Consider the following 13,362-nt stretch of genomic DNA (forward strand, 5'->3'; position numbering starts at 1 on the left):
GCTGAACGAGCACGGGGACACGGGGCTCTGACCTCTGTGCGGCGTGTGGCTGTGCCGATGGAGAGCTTTACCAAGCCGCCGGCACCGGATGCGGATAGGATGGAGCCCCCATGGTCAAGCCGTGTAGTGCCATGCCCACCACCGCCAGTGGAGATGCAACAGCAGCACAAATGGGTCACGGGATGAGCGCCATGTACATGTGTAGCTTATGTTTGCATTTAGTCATTGAGAGAGATATAGCTCTGTACATGACCACATTAGTAAAGAGGGAGACTATTGATTTAAAAACAACAAATACTTATCTTTGGATCGAATCATTAGTAAAAAAAATAAGCAAATGAATTATCTTTGGATTTAGATATATAGCTCTATACATGACCACATTAGTAAAGAGGGAGACTGTTGATTTAAAAATAACAAATAATTATCTTTGGATCGAATTCATTAGTAAAAGATAAGCTAATGAATTATCTTTGGATTTAGATATATAGCTCTTTGTAGTTTTCTTCTCTTTTGAGATATTGGTTCTTTTGTGAACAATTTGTATTACCATGGGAAAATGGACTTATCTGTTAGGGTGAATTTTATTTGAACACCTGAAGTTGATTTCCTGGATCCGCCACTGTGGTATAGTAGTCCTTTTTGAAGGTCCAGTCCCAGAGGATGTTACTCGAGGCTTCCGTATAGTCGAGTGATTTTGCTTTTGCAAGCTAATAGTACAATAGATGCATATAATTAATACTTCTTAGTGCATATTGTTTTGTCTCAATTGCCACAAATTCAATGTGCAGGTTTGCATTATTATTGTCCGATCTAAATTACATCTAAGACTTGAACAGGAGAGTGATGCCTCCTTTAATGAGTAAATTATATAGTGTAGTTGCATCTTATATTCTGTTTGGGCATGTAGGTGTGTGCTTCCTCGCTTTTCCGTTTCTTATAAGTTGTCCTCATTTTGTTGTTTCTATTCAGGTTTGGATAGTTTTCTTCAACCCGCAAGGCCCGTCCAGTTGTGAGCTATGATGAATTTGTTAAGCGTTGGAGGAGATAACATTGCACATCAGAGCTATGCTAAATGTAGCAAGGCAACCATGAATCGGGTATTTGAGGGAGGGGAGCAGAGAGGAACATTACCATTTTTCATGCTTTTGATGATAATTTCAATTCATAGTTTCTATGCAACACATGAGCGGTACTGGTGTGCTCAGGATGAAAGTGGCGCCAGCTGAATCAGTAGGCACTGGATGGGGAGGCAGTTGTCACCCTTGTCCCTCAATGCTAGCCTGCCCTGGTGGCTTCACTCACTTGCTCACTAAGAATACGTGTTCGTGGGGTCGTGAGTTGCTGCAGATTTGTTTTTATCACTTTTTATTGTATTTTGTATGTATCCTTAACATGCTGAGTCATTTTGTAGCTTTGATTTCCCATGCATGCCAGCCTAAATATCCACTACAAGAAATATGTCAACTTGTGACCACCACTATTGGTCACTGAAAGGTCACAAATTTCCATTTGTGACCTTTTTGTGACCAAAAACAGAAGGTCAAAAGCTGGCGGTCGTAAACTGACTATAGCGACCTTTCTTCTAGAATGGTCGAAGACGTTTACGACCAAAATATTCCTACTGTGGCGTTTTGGTCACTAGCAACCTCCCCAGGCCACGTAGGCATCTAGCGTGGCAAGCTGATGTGGCACAAGATTCAGCCCGGTCCAATTCGGTTTTCTACATGGGCCTAGCCCAACAATTCGGCCTTTTTACTGTATATTTTCTCTATTAATTTTCTCTAGCTACATGAGCCTGGCCCAACAATTCAGCCTTATTGATTTCTTTGTGTGGCCCTTTTAATAGCATATTTTATTTTTGATCATGTATTTTTCTGGGCCATTTCTTTGCTGGGCCTCTCATTATTTTCCCTCAAAAATAATTGTCCAATATAACTCGGGCCTAGCCCAGTTCTGAAAAAATTGATCCAATCCAAAAAAAGTTATTATGCCATTGACACCACACATCACACCACAAGCTATCTTGGGCAACATGCAATGTTATTATATTACAACCATTCATTCCAGCAATACATATCTAAGATATCTTTACATCCCAGAAACAGTAACTGCCAAACAAAACTATTCTACAACAAACAAAATTAAAACAAAAATTTAGATGCTAAGACATAACAGAAGTTCCTATTGTCCTCCTCCTTCCAACATTTGAAAACCTCATTCACCTGCAGTAGATCAATCATGAGTGAGAAACTATATAGCAGAAAAAAAATGTTTAAATGATGCAAAAGTAACAATCATTACACATGGTATTCGGGTACAGATTCATTAGTCATTCCACATGGTATGGCAGGTACAGATTCATCAGCCACTAGAGTAGATAATAACATCACTGGCAACAATTAATACGGCTTGGATCAAGTCTCAAGCATAATAGAGTACAGATTAGTCCAGTTTATACTCCTCTTTTAGAGGTACAGATTATAGCTAATGGGAGCTGATGTCCAGGAGTATTTGCAAATGATACAACATCATGGAGTAGGATAACATGTTTAGCAGTACAGGTTATATAGTAAGCAAGCAAGCAATTTGGCAAGCTATGTTGCAAGATAATTGTTGTGTCGCTAACAATCACCATGTAAGAATGCTTTGTTGTACTAATACATGCACATCAGGCGAGAGTGGTGTTCTATTCTTACCACAGAGGCACAAGTGAGATGATGCCCGATTCGCCCTGCTTCTCCACAAGACTCGACCAGGAGCACAAGAAAGTAGGCTGGTAACAAAATAACAAGCCACACATAAAACTGTTATGCCCTGGACAACTACAGAGAAGAAAGCAAAAGTAACTAGAATAGTAGAGGTGTGGTGATCAAGTATATAAACACTCCTAGCAGCTAATTATATAAGGGCATTGCTCATGATGAGTAGCAAAGTATTTTTATGGGGAGGAAAGGCTCCCAGCTTCACCACCCCCAGGATATGCATTCAAACAAGAATTTATTAGTGAAGAACAAAAAGAGCGGCTCCCCTGTTTTTTGCTGGAACTGCAGTAGCCTAGCTGAGCTTCAAACAAGAATAACGAATTTGCAAGACATGTATGTCTGCCATAACCAAGCAAGCAGATTCAGTAGCTACTTAGACAAAATCCTAGTTCTGAATTAATCATACAGTAACGGTGACTAGATGAAGGTTATTGAGTAGTAGTAATATGCATCTACATCCACATAAGTTAGGCCTGGATAATTCCCTTGAAGAAGTTGTATTAACACTCACACATAGATATCTCAAGGGAAATTCTAACTGTATTTGTGGGTTTCAGCTAAAAAGGGCAACAACAACAATGAGCATCAGCATCACAGAAATACTAATACTCATGCTTGCTGCCTTTCCTGATGATCAGCCGGAGGTTGCTTCTCACCGCACAAGTACCTGCCGCCATGGCACCTGCCCTGTACCGTGGTCGCTCGGAGTTGCCGAACAGCCAAAGCACTTCGTGCTCCCGCTCGTCCCAGAAACTACAAGATGACTGAAAACAGTCAAATATTGAATGAACATAGGGTAAGCTCATGGAAACAGGATAGCAGAGGGTAAGCTCATTGCCATATAGAAATGCAGTACATATATGGAAAGAAGAGCATACAATGCATGGGCACAGATCCAAGGAGCTACTAATACTGAATGAACATAGATGCAGCGATAAACGACAGCAACATGCATCAAACAACTGAAGCTGTTCACTATAAGATCATCTATATGAGCTAAACTACCAATTTCCTATCCTATGAAGGTTATTTGATTTCAGGACATTCATATATACACCATGGACAGGTATAAAACCAAACAGAGAAGTAAAATACCACCACACAACACAAGTGTGCCCTCAAGTCCAGAAACAGTAAGTAGACTAACCACAGGTATAAAGCAGAACAGCAAAGTGAATACTAACTATCCTGCAAAAAGAAATAAAACGTGAGTACTAACGACTAACGCATGTGTGTCCTTAAGTCCAAAACCAGTAACCACGAAGGGGGAAAGGTAAAACAAATTCATGTGTTTTAGGGGGGCATGATAGCAGGGTGTCATAATCAGATTCCTGGAAATACTAATACTGTACACATCCCTTTTCTGAAGATAAATACCTAAAAAAACACCATAATCAGATACTATGCTACATTCAAACACAATATGATTGCCACACAGGTAGAGTAAGAGCTACTATGTCAAGACTGTAACATAAACAAGGTTCCAAAAGGAATCATCCATAAATCAATCCTTGACATCTAAGCTTGATCGAAGAGCTTCTCGCGCCGTCTCCCTGAAGCGTGAGAGGGGATCCGATCGGAACCTCGGCCGGCCGGCCAGGGCGGGAGGAAGGGGTTGGGGGAGTTCGTACCGGCGAGCAGAGCAGAGCGGAGGAGGCTTCTTCCGTCGTGGCGACACCGTACCACGCCACGTCATCATTGGTGTTCACCCCCTCGACCTGCACCAGCGACGTGCTCTCGTACTGGTTCGACTTCGACCTGCAGATCAACCCCCACATCGCCATCAGCGCGCCGCCCAATCTCACCATGAAATGAATCGCCAGATCCGGCGAGAGCATGGCCAAGAACGGGGCTGCTCACCTCTTGAAGCCGAGGATGGTGCCCCGGACGTAGAGCCTAACGCGCTGCCCCGTGCGTCCCTTCACCATGGCGGCTACCGCCGCTTAGGGTTTCGACGGGATGGGGACACGGGAGGGGAGGGGAGGGGAGGGGAGGCGGGAGAAGGTCGGGCGGGGTGGTGCAGGAGGCGATGGGCGGTGCGACGGCGAGGGGAGGCGAGGCGATGAGGGAAGCGGGAGAGGGGAGGCGAGGCGGCGAGGGGAGAGGGAGAGGGGTGGCGGATCTGGATCTGGAGAGGGAGACGACGCTAAGGTTTGCGTGCGGGAGGGAGTTTCCTTTTTTCAGACAAAGAGGGGGGTGAGGGAGAAAGGGCTGCCGTCGGATCTGGATCTGGAGAGGAGCATCCGACGGCGCTGAAGCCACGATCCGCGTGACATGCTCATGGACCAATCAGAGCCCAGTACACGTTATGACCATCTAAATTGGTCTTAATCAATTAAAAATAAGATGTTGAATCATATAGACAGTTTTATGATATGAGAATTCAAAAAAATAAAAACATTCTCATTGTGTCAGCAAATGTGACCTAGTTTTTTAGGAAAACTGACAAACTTGGAATTGGAATAAGACAAATATCTTTAAAAAGTGTTATGAGAAATGAGTTTTTAGGGGGGGGAAATCACTTTCTATTTTCGGAGTGACAAAATTCTTTTTTTGCGAAGAATCTACCAAATATTTCTTTCAAAATGGCACCACACCATTTTCCAAAACTATAATACAACATTTTATGTACAATTGACCAAATCTTAAAATGTAAAATGCTTTTGATTCACCTCTCATCAAAAAGACAATTTATGTTTCAAAAAAGAATCCCTGAGCATTCTTTTTTCTACTTTTTCACATGAAAAATTCACAAAATGATCTCCTATTGTGCACAAGGGTGCATATTGGAATGGCAAACAATGTTGCCTAAGGAAGTTTTCATTTTCTTTGGATGAAAAAACCATTTTCCATTTTTCGAGTGCCCAAAAGGAGGTTTTTTTTGTGAAGGACCTCCCAAATAATTGTTGCAAAATTGGACCAAATCAATTTTATAAAATACTAGGACATATTTAATGCACAATTGACCAAATGGTTGGGTGTCAAAAGTTTTGATCCACCTCTGGTGAAAAAGACAAACTTCCACCGATTCAGCTGGAAGCGGGTCAAATTTGAACTGTAGCTGCCTTGTAGTTTGCTCTTTATTTTTTCCAAAAATCATTTCTAGGTACATAAGTATCTATTTAATCAGAGAAACACCAAAAGAATTCCAAGATTCAACCACTAGCTAGGAACGGTTATTCCCGCCGTTTTGACCGCATTTTGAAACAGGCATAAAAAATTCAAAAAAATCAAAAAATTGGAAAACCTTCGCATTGTGTCATTATATATGACCAAGTTACCAGGAAAAATAATAAACTTGTAATACGGCAATTCTTTTAAAAAAGTGTTATCAGAAATGAGCTATCATGCGTGAAGATTCATGGCTTTCAAGCCAAATGATCAATCCTATGCCCACATTCATGGCATAGTTTGTTCAAATGATCTCCTATTGTGCACAAGGGTGCATATTGGAATGGCAAACAATGTTGCCTAAGGAAGTTTTCATTTTCTTTGGACGAAAAAACCATTTTTAATTTTTCGAGTGCCCAAAAGGAGGGTTTTTTGTGAAGGACATCCCAAATAATTGTTGCAAAATTGGACCAAATCAATTTTATAAAATACTAGGACATATTTAATGCACAATTGACCAAATGGTTGGGTGTCAAAAGTTTTGATCCACCTCTGGTGAAAAAGACAAACTTCCGCCGATTCAGTTGGAAGTGGGTCAAATTTGAACTGTAGCTGCCTTGTAGTTTGCTCTTTATTTTTTCCAAAAATCATTTCTAGGTACATAAGTATCTATTTAATCAGAGAAACACCAAAAGAATTCCAAGATTCAACCACTAGCTAGGAACGGTCATTCCCGACGTTTTGACCGCATTTTGAAACGGGCATAAAAAATTCAAAAAAATCAAAAATTGGAAAACCTTCGCATTGTGTCATTATATATGACCAAGTTACCAGGAAAAATAATAAACTTGTAATACGGCAATTCTTTTAAAAAAGTGTTATCAGAAATGAGCTATCATGCGTGAAGATTCATGGCTTTCAAGCCAAATGATCAATCCTATGCCCACATTCATGGTATAGTTTGTTCAAATGATCTCCTATTGTGCACAAGGGTGTATATTGGAATGGAAAACAATGTTGCCTAAGGAAGTTTTCATTTTCTTTGGACGAAAACACCATTTTCCATTTTCCGAGTGCCTGAAATGAGTTTTTTTGTGAAAGACCTACCGTATATTTGTTGCAAAATTGGACCAAATCAATTTTCTAAAATACTAGGCCATATTTAATGGACAATTGAAAAAATGGTTGGGTGTCAAAATTTCTGATCCACCTCTGGTGAAAAGACAAATTCCCGTCGATTCAGCTAGAAGCGGGTCAAATTTGAACTTCAGCTGCATCATAGTTTGCTCTTTATTTTTTTGAAAAATCATTTCTAGGTAAATAAGTATCTATTTAATCAGAAATACATGGTTTGATGGAGAGACATCGAGGTTTGGACGGTGGCCGAGGGCCCCAACTCTAGAGCGCGTAAGGTCGCATGCCTGTCGCGTGGTCACCGCGTGACCGTGGCGTTGCCATGTGTTCTGGGCGGCCTAGGCATGTCTAGTGGGTTGGGCACTCCCCAGGTAGGTGCTAGGAAGAAAATCACAACATAAGATTCTCACGAGGAGACCGATCGATGCTCAAACATGAATAAGCACCCAAGTGTTTGATTAGCGGTACGGGAAATGCACATGGCCAATGGACGTGAGTTTTGGCTGAGGATGATCATCTACTAAGGAGAATGTCTTCACAAATTTTTAGATCAAAAGGAGGATCCTAGGTGGTACTTGCTTTGCAAAGTACCACGTTGGACAAAAATATGAATGTTGAAGCTGGGCTCAAAATAGTGAATGGATTGAGCTGGCATTTGGTGGAGGATGGTTATTTGGGCATAGGAAAGCACTGTAGAAAATGGATACCATTTGGACATGCCAAAGTGGTACTTCCTTCACAATGCTCTTCTATGGACAGAAACTTGGGAAAACTAGTGAGAGAGATTGGATGAATGAAATGAGCTCAAAATTGGTGTAGGTAAGTTACTTAGGTATGGTCATGCGCTGGTAAATTTTCAGATCATTTGGGTAAGCCTAGCTAGTACTTACTTCACAAAGCTTCTCTCGAGGTAGAAACTTTGGAAATTTCCCGAGAAAGATTTACTAGGAAAATTGAGCCGAATATTATCATGTGGCAATGATTTGGGTATGTAAGAGTGCCTGAAAAGTTTGAGGGTAATAGGAGGGGTCTATATAACACTTGCTTTGCAACGTGCCAATTTGGCCATAAAATATAAATTGAACCTGGGCTCACATAGATGATTTGACTGAGCTGCAATTTGGATGAGGGTGATAATTTGGGCATATGAAGGAACTGTATAAATTTCATGTCATTTAGAGATATAAAAAAGGTACTTCCTTCACAATGCTTCTAGGTGGACAAAAACTTTGGAAATTTGCCGAGGAAGATTTTTTAGGCAAATGGAGCTGAATTTTGTCATGCAGTAATGATTTGGATAGGAAAGAGTGCCCAAAAATTCCTAGGGCAATCAAGAATATATAAATAGCACTTCCTTCATAAAGTGTTGTTGTGAACATAATAGGAAAATGAATATTGTTGAATTAGTTTTGAACTAGGCAAGGAGGGATTTTTACATATTTGATGAAGATATGACACAAAGAATTTATGAGATTTTTTTGGGAATTTTGGGAATGATAGAAATATAGGTTGCTTCACAACCTAGGGCAAAAACTGCCACATGGACATGACACATAGGCAAAACTGATGAGATGGCGCCTAGTCATCACAACCCACCACAATCTACAAGGCTATGACCATCTATATTGGTCATGATCAGCTAGAAATAAGGCAGCGGACTAGCATTGTTTGCTTTATGACCATTTCGTGTAAGGAAATTATGACCTTTCTGACCAAAATGGTCGCAATGGTTCAGGGTTTGGAGCCCCCTGAACAGCTTTTGACCAATTGGTCTAAAATGGTCATAGATTTATGACCAATTCTTCGAGGGTCACTGACAGAAGGTCATAAGTTGACATATTTCTTGTAGTGATCCCATGGTCCACATATTTGCATGGTTAGTGGACATTGTCCCTTCATTTTATTTTCAGTGATGGATGAAAAGTAGGAAATGGAAATTCTACTGTATTATTGAATTTGACCTAATATTAAGTTTTTTATATTGCCGATAGAAATAAATTTTATCCGCTTGATTTAGGAAGTGCACATAGGTAAATTAGCATATTCTGTAGCTCCTTTAGAGGTGAAAGCACATGCATATTGCCTTAGAGATTGTTATCTCTAAAGCATACACACATTGCACTAACAACTAGGCGGAGGTTCAGACTTCAGAGCCGTTAGTGACCGGGCTGTCTGACCGCGTGTTTGGGGCGCCTGGATGTCGATGCTCTCGGGTGGGGTGTAGTGGAGGTGGTTGGATCGACGAGCGAAGAAAGAAGACAAAAAAATAAAGGAAGACCAGTGACAAGTGAGTTCAACTAAAACACACATTTCTTGTTAGTTAATCGCAAAGGCACTCCCTTGGAATTTCCATGCATCTGACCATACTAATAGATTTCATTTGTATTATCACTATATATTCAAGATAATATTAATTTAGCAAATTGCAGAGATTTTTCTGCCTTTTTTCGTTATGCTTTGGTGGAATGGTAAAGAATTAGTTCATCTAGTTTGTATGGTGAGTATTCTCCGTTACACATTTTAAGACCTTCAACATGAAGGATTCATGTTAATTGCATATATTGCTTGTGCATGATGGGTACAAGTTGAGGAAGATATTTTTATTATACTTGCTCAAATATCATGTCAATAATATAAAGATAACATTTCTGATATTGTGCGAGAATTTCTTAAGCGCATTAGATAGATCTTAATTTGTATCCAATTTTTAGTTAGATTATCATTTTATATGTATGCATAACCAAATTGCCTTTTTGTAATCGATTTACATTGCAAGTGAAGTGGATTTAAATTATTACCTGATTGTGCCCATGTTATCTTTCTCTACATATGAAATTTAACATGCATTATGTTTACATAACTACAGAAAAATATTTCAAAAGCCCGTGGCAACACACGGGCATCCTACAAGGGCGCCGGCTCATCGAGGCACACGACGATGCGGCAGGGGAGGGGAAAGTGCGAGAGGAAGTGAGTGAATGGAGAGGGGTGGTGAGTGAGTGGGGTTAGGGTTGGGATGCGGCGGGGAGAGGGGAAAAGGTGAGGGGTGGCCACTGAGCCCAGAGGCCAGCATGCCAGGTGGGCCGTTGAGCCGGCCCGTGAGGCAACTTTACCGTGCCTGGGCCGGGGAGGCCAACACGTGTGCCTAGCCAGGAAGTGTCGTGCGTGGCCGGTGTAATCCTGGCCGGGCCGTGCCGTGTCAGGCCGGCCCATTTGTCCAGGTATACTGTATCCCTAAAAAAATATACTATGGATAAGGTAATTTCTTTTATAGTTATTTTTTAGGGGGCAAAGTTTGGGTGCTGGTTGGGCCGTGGTGGATTGCTAATTTGGGCCTTGTGTGCAAATTTTGCTCAACGATAGAAATGTTAGACTCGCATGTGTAGGAATTTATGATAAAAACATAGGTATTAAAAGTATACATACCTCACAAAAACAATAAAAGTGTATATATATTAAATATGGTTCATAAAAATAAATATTTTTGTACTTACCTTTCATATACTAAGGGTATCACAATAAAATTGAGAGAAAAAATATACTTGGTTGAAGAAGGTTTGTTTGCATTTTTTCTTTTGTTGGACAATTTTCCATGGCCTATATAAATAATTTAAATAATTTTCATATGCATATTTACTTATATATGAACATTGCAGTTTGTTGTTTCCCCCGAATTTTGTGTTAGTACAATTATTTAATCAACATATTTTCCTAATAATGTCAAATATGTTTTTTATAAAGAAAATAGTTGTGTTAGTTTCACTTTTATTTTTCTAGATATTATATATGATTATATTATGCAGTAGAAAATATCATTTATATTTCATCGTAGATACAAAGTGATGGGTTCCGACATATGCATTGATGCAACAATGACAGACCGCACTGAAACATCACGAGAAGAGGTGCATATAGCTAACCTTCCTCTGTATATATATTATACGTGAAAATACGAAAGGTATATTTTTTGTATATTATTGTTTTTTCAGAATATAGGAGACATGGATATGGACTTTGAAGATGCACAAAAAGAATCCATTGAGGGTTCCAATGCGAAGTTGCTGAAAGGGACCGTAAATTCACCGAGTTTTTTACAACATAATGATGTTGAAGCGGTGATATCTCATAACAAACCAAAAAAGGATGATAATTTAAATGTTATCGCACAAGGGTTTTTTTCAACGTTATTATCAATATTTTCTTTGTGAAATTTCCTTATGTATTCAACTAATTTGGCTCATTTGGTTGTCTAAGTTGGCTCACTTTTTTATGTTGTCGACAGACTATGTTTGTACCCCTAGAGATATTTTAGTCATCGAATCAATCATGTGTGCCCCCATGAAAACATTGTTCATAGACATTGGAGATGCCTTGTTATCAATCGATGATATGTTCTTACACGATGGTGTAAGACCAATTTAACATGTATCTCTTGTAAAAAAATTCAAGAGCCCGTGGCAACGCGCGGGCACTCTACTAGTTTATTTTGTGGAACTTGTACAACAAAGGTATTGTTGCAGAATTTTTGCAACGTGGGCTAAGCCAAACTAACAAACTGTAGGAAATAAACAAACTTGAGAATCAAGAAATATCTCTAAGAGATTGAAACTTGCTAAGAGATAACTAGTGATACTTATCCCTTTAAGCTGTTGCCGTGGCCCTTCCTACTCCGTTGGTCGCTCGTCGTCGCGAGCTCCCGTTGAACGGTGGGTAGGGAGGACCCGTTGAACGGTGGGTAAGGAGGAGCTGTGCCACTCGTCCTCGCCGTCGCACCACCGCCGATGAGCGCCGGACCTCTAACCTGGTCGCCTCGCCACCATCCTCCTCCCTGGCGAGGTGGGCACACCGCGCGCAGCCGACGGGTGTGGTGGAGGTGGGAGGCCACCGCACCCGACACTGGCTGCAACTTCGCCGCCATCCTCCTCTAGCGAGGTGGCCAGTTGCCGATGGAAGCGTCGAAACAGGGAGGTGGCAGACGCGGGGGTAGCGATCCGTCGAGTGATTAGAAGTGTTACCCTTCTTCTCACGGATGCAACGCACGGCTTGGGGATTGAGAGATCAGAAGAAGGAAATGCTTCTAATCACCCGACGGATCGCAGCTTCCATGTACGCTGCCTTCTCAGCATGCCACATGCCCCATGGGCAACCACCACGTAGTTTTGCAACTGGCCAGTTGTCGCAATCTTATCATTGCAACAACTGGTGTGTTGCAGTTTGGCAAAGACGAAGGCAAGGCGGTTACATCCAGATCCCTGCAATGCCAAACGAGAAACATGCGCCACCCGATGCTTCGACACCGGCGTCGGCAACCGCCCACCTTGCCGGAGGAGGATGGCAATGAAGTTGCAGCTAGGGTCAGGTGCGGTGGCCGCCGTTGTCGCCTGCCTCCACCATGACCGCCAGTAGCACGCAGTGCACCCACCTCGCAAGGGAGGAGTATGGCGGCGAGTCAATCTGGTCAGAGGTCTGGCGCTTAGTGGGAGCGCTGTGATGGCGAGGTCGTGCGATGCCGCTCCTCCCATCCTACCGTTCGACGGGAGCTCGCCATGAACACCCGATGGTGATGGCGGTCCGCATGGTTGCTCTACGACGTGCATCATTGCGATGGTGGTGGCTCTCCTCCCGGGTTGTGTGGGCAACGAGAGGTGATGCGGTGGGTAGTTCGTCCGGTGCCAGGTCATTGCGTGGAGGTGTATAGTTTGTCCGGTGCTTGTTGCCGGTAGCGTAGTCACGTGCGTCTATGTGTGCCAGATATCATAGGGTCGGCTTTGTAGGAGGGCTACCTCACCATCTTGTATCGTTTGGCCGTGTACTTCTTCGGTTGTTGCTTTATCTATAAAGATGGGAGAAAGCCTAATCCAAGAGGATGTCAGCTATATAAAAGAAGCTCATTCGGGTGAACAAGAAACTAAAAACATGAACGAGGCACCACTAAATAAAACACTAAACAAAAGGAGCTTGCTTGTTCCTAGCAATGAGCATAAGCCTTCCCGAAGCGCCATGACACCACTCACCAAGCACGCCACCGCTCCCACGGGACACTCCAGTTGCTAGGCCCGGCGATGTATGATGATATCATCGGTTTGAAGGAGAGGGGTCCGAAAATGACGCTTCCAAGGAAGAGAACGAGGTACGCGTATGTTTTCGTCACCCGCCTGACCAAGGTCAAGCACAACATTTGTCGGCACCTCACCGGCCAAATGCAGAGCCCATCAAGGACTTTGCTACACCTATGTAATATCATGGGGGCCTGATTAGTTTAGAAAGGAAATACGCAGTATTACGTAGATTGATTACGTAGGTATAGCATCATTGGCCCATCAATGACAACCGAAAATCACACCAATGCAAC

Source organism: Triticum dicoccoides, chromosome 5A, assembly GCF_002162155.2.
Source record: "Triticum dicoccoides isolate Atlit2015 ecotype Zavitan chromosome 5A, WEW_v2.0, whole genome shotgun sequence".
Lineage (NCBI taxonomy): Eukaryota > Viridiplantae > Streptophyta > Magnoliopsida > Poales > Poaceae > Triticum > Triticum dicoccoides.